Below are 3,650 nucleotides of genomic sequence, written 5' to 3'. Positions count from 1 at the left end.
TCTGCGATCAGTGTATATAAAACATATATAATACAATGCAAATCATGTGAATTTCATATATTATAATGATAGACAATGAGTGCATTTTCATTTCAACACCAATACTTTAAAATGAATGTGTTCGCCAGCATTCCGATTGTACCAACTGAAATGCGAGGGGGGGGTAGACCAGCCTCGTACGAACCATCCTGATCGCGGGCGAGACCTTTGTGGGGTCCTTGGGAATTACATTGTAGATTGCCATTTCTACATATAATTTAAATTCTATAAAATATGTGGAAGTTGAAATGGAGTTATTGATATGAAAATCCTATTTTGGAAATAGAGATGGGTATTATTTTTGCCAAACAAAACTAGACCCACAGTCATACAGAATCCACGATGATGCATGAATGACAGATACCAGCAGTTTTCTGTTCAACATCAGCATGATTTATGAAGTCTGGAAAACCTGTGGCCTCTTTTCCCGAGTCTAGTGTCACCTAGTGGACATACAAATACCTAGTATTGCAATAGATACTACCAGTAAAACTTGACATTTTTTGTTTTGTTGCATGTTGAATGATTTTGCTTGCATTAATTCTCAAACGCTCCAACAAAAAGACTAGACACAGAACTATTTGTATATAGGCTTACAAATAAGATACATTGGAGTCTTAGGCTATGGCATGCGCCTTGTTGTTGCGCCTCAATTGTGCAATTTATTTGTGAAAGCAGGAGCCCTTACTATTTTCTACATGGTCATTAAAACGACGATTTCTTGTAAATTGGACAGTCTGTATGTCTCCTACTCTCGGTCGTCGTCATAGGTCTATAAAAACTGTCTGCGCTATTCCTGGCCTAATCTAAGTTGTTGCCATGGTAACATTTTTTGAGTCTGCAGAAGATAAATTGTGTGTGATTTGTTTTATATCATGGCAGCTATAGGAGCTTAATTCTCAAAGCATCTCTGGTCACACAGACAAGACAATATCCTCTTTGAGGACATGTTAGTCTTTTCTATGATGCACACCGATGGTGCAAAATAGTAAATGGTGACTTGAGAGTAGACTGTTTAATGTATTCGGCTGAAAAGCTCTGACGAAGGCCGTGAGGCCGATACATAAGCTTATTAAATATCAGTGATACTATCGAGAGCAGTGTGCGGTTTCCTTTTTCCTTCAAATGTATTAGGCTACAAAGTTAATTCAGCAATAAAGGATATGTTGTGTTAAATATTTTAATGTAGGCCTATTTTTTTTCAAAAGGTGGGCAAACAATAAATATTTAAATGCAATTTGAGCAATTTACCGTAGCCTATATAAATTAGAGGCATTTATTTGTGGTGATGGTGGTTGTAAAAGCCTCGACGTTGTCTCCAAAATTAGACATATTTTATTTTTACAGTAAAGACCTCTGCCCTGTTGTGTATGGTCCTCCCACACTGCAGGTGGTGCTGTGTCTAGGTTTTCATTCCGTAGGTTCTAATGCTTGACACGTTAAGAACATGACAGTCTGAACCCGCAGGGTTTTGTTCGGCCACTTCGCCAGGAGTCAGTTCTAGTAACAAATCCAGCCAGGTAACAGCGGTGATAGGTGAACGGTTGTGCATGGATATATAGAGCTATTATAGGCAGCCATATAACTGGCAAAGGAATTAGATGATGATGCCCAAACTGAATATATTTCATGTAGACTAATAGATTACATAAAGGAATTGCTATCCGATTTTATTTTGAAATAATGAATACATAAATAATCGTTATGATAAACTGAGGCGTTCTACAGCCTATGGTTGCCAGCCCTGCACATGCAGCGATACAAGGGGTGACTATAGCCCAATGCATGAATTACCCAAGTCTAGAAATACATTCTGCACATGATTTAACAACAATTGTTCGTATTGATTTTAAGTTCCATAATGGATTTGATGCATTGCTATCGCTGCATGAAAATGTTTCTAACTTTCACCTTGCAAAGCAGACTTGCTTTTCGTCAGTGCATGGTTGTGGCTATATGGGTTGGAATAATTTATCTGTCCAGCACAAGAAATCCTACACACAGGTGTGAAAATGTAACATTGCGCTTGTTAGTGTTTCATACTGGAGAGGGAATGCAAAACAACGACGCTGGACACGCTTCAGGAATTGGAACATTCTTAATGTGTGTGGCATGGCAGGTAGCCAAGTGATGAGAGCGTTGGGCTAGTAACCGAAAGGTGGCTAGTAACCGAAAGGTTGCTAGCTCGAATCCCCAAGCTGACAAGGTAAAAATCTGTCGTTCTGCCCCTGAACAAGGCATCCCTGTTCGTAGGCTGTCATTGTACATAGGAATTTGTTCTTTATTAACTGACTTGCCTAGTTAAATATAAAAAATATCAGCAATCTCGAATGGTCCTTTTTAAGCAAACTGTTTGGATCAAATTAAAGAAGCTACTTTATTTACACAAAATTACATGTAAAATATTTCAAACTAGGCCACTTCATTTTCAGGGTTTGTGTGATTTAAAAAAAAAACATTTTCTTTCAAATTTCCTTCAACAATTCAAATGCTGAAAATACTTCAATTCGGTTGGCTAATAAGGCTATATTTTTCATATTCTTCCGGTCTTTTTACATGTAGGCTATGAACATGATGAATAGTGAGTAATCAACATGACATCAAATTGCAGTCTTTATCAAATACATTTCAGATCTGATTGCACTTTATTGCATATATTTTAGGCTATAGGCTATTGAATTCAGATTATTTGGAAATGGAAAATGTCCAGGTTATGTGGAGGAAAATCAGGGGGGGGGCTCCCGAGTGGCGCGGCAGTCTAAGGAACTGCATCTCAGTGCTAGAAGCGTCACTACAGAACCTGGTTCGACTGTATCGAACCGTGATGGGGAGTCCCATAGGGCAGCGCACAATTGGCACAGCGTCGTCCAGGTCAGGGAAGGGTTTGGCCCGGGGTTGACCTTCATAATAAAACAAGATTTTGTTCTTAACTAACTTGCTTAGTTAACTAAAGGTAAACAAATATATATGAAAAAATACTAAAAAGTTTTACATATTATTTAAAAAAATTAACTACACTTATTTGAAAATGCAGCAGATCAAAGGGGAAAAGGCAAACAACCATATGAATAGGCCAAGGTAAGCCAAACCTCATTCTAATATGAATAGGCCGAGCTAAGCTAGACCTCATTCTAATATGAATAGACCGAGGTAAGCTAGACCTCATTCTAATATGAATAGGCTGAGCTAAGCTAGACCTCATTCTAATATGAATAGGCCGAGCTAAGCTAGACCTCATTCTAATATGAATAGGCCAAGCTAAGATAGAACTCATTCTAATATGAATAGGCCGAGCTAAGCTAGACCTCATTCTAATATGAATAGGCCGAGGTAAGCTAGCCCTCATTCTAATATGAATAGGCCGAGGTAAGCTAGACCTCATTCTAATATGAATAGACCAAGGTAAGCTAGACCTCATTCTAATATGAATAGGCCGAGCTAAGATAGACCTCATTCTAATATGAATAGGCCGAGCTAAGATAGACCTCATTCTAATATGAATAGGCCGAGCAAGGCTAGACCTCCTTCTAATATGAATAGGCCGAGGTCAGGTCGACCTCATGTTAGTAACATTACTCATTTTAATAAGCCAACGTTTCTGATTTGTAATA

Source organism: Oncorhynchus masou, chromosome 3 (genome assembly GCF_036934945.1).
Source record: "Oncorhynchus masou masou isolate Uvic2021 chromosome 3, UVic_Omas_1.1, whole genome shotgun sequence".
NCBI lineage: Eukaryota > Metazoa > Chordata > Actinopteri > Salmoniformes > Salmonidae > Oncorhynchus > Oncorhynchus masou.
The sequence above is the reverse complement of the archived record's forward strand: the minus strand, read 5'-3'. Positions refer to the sequence as shown.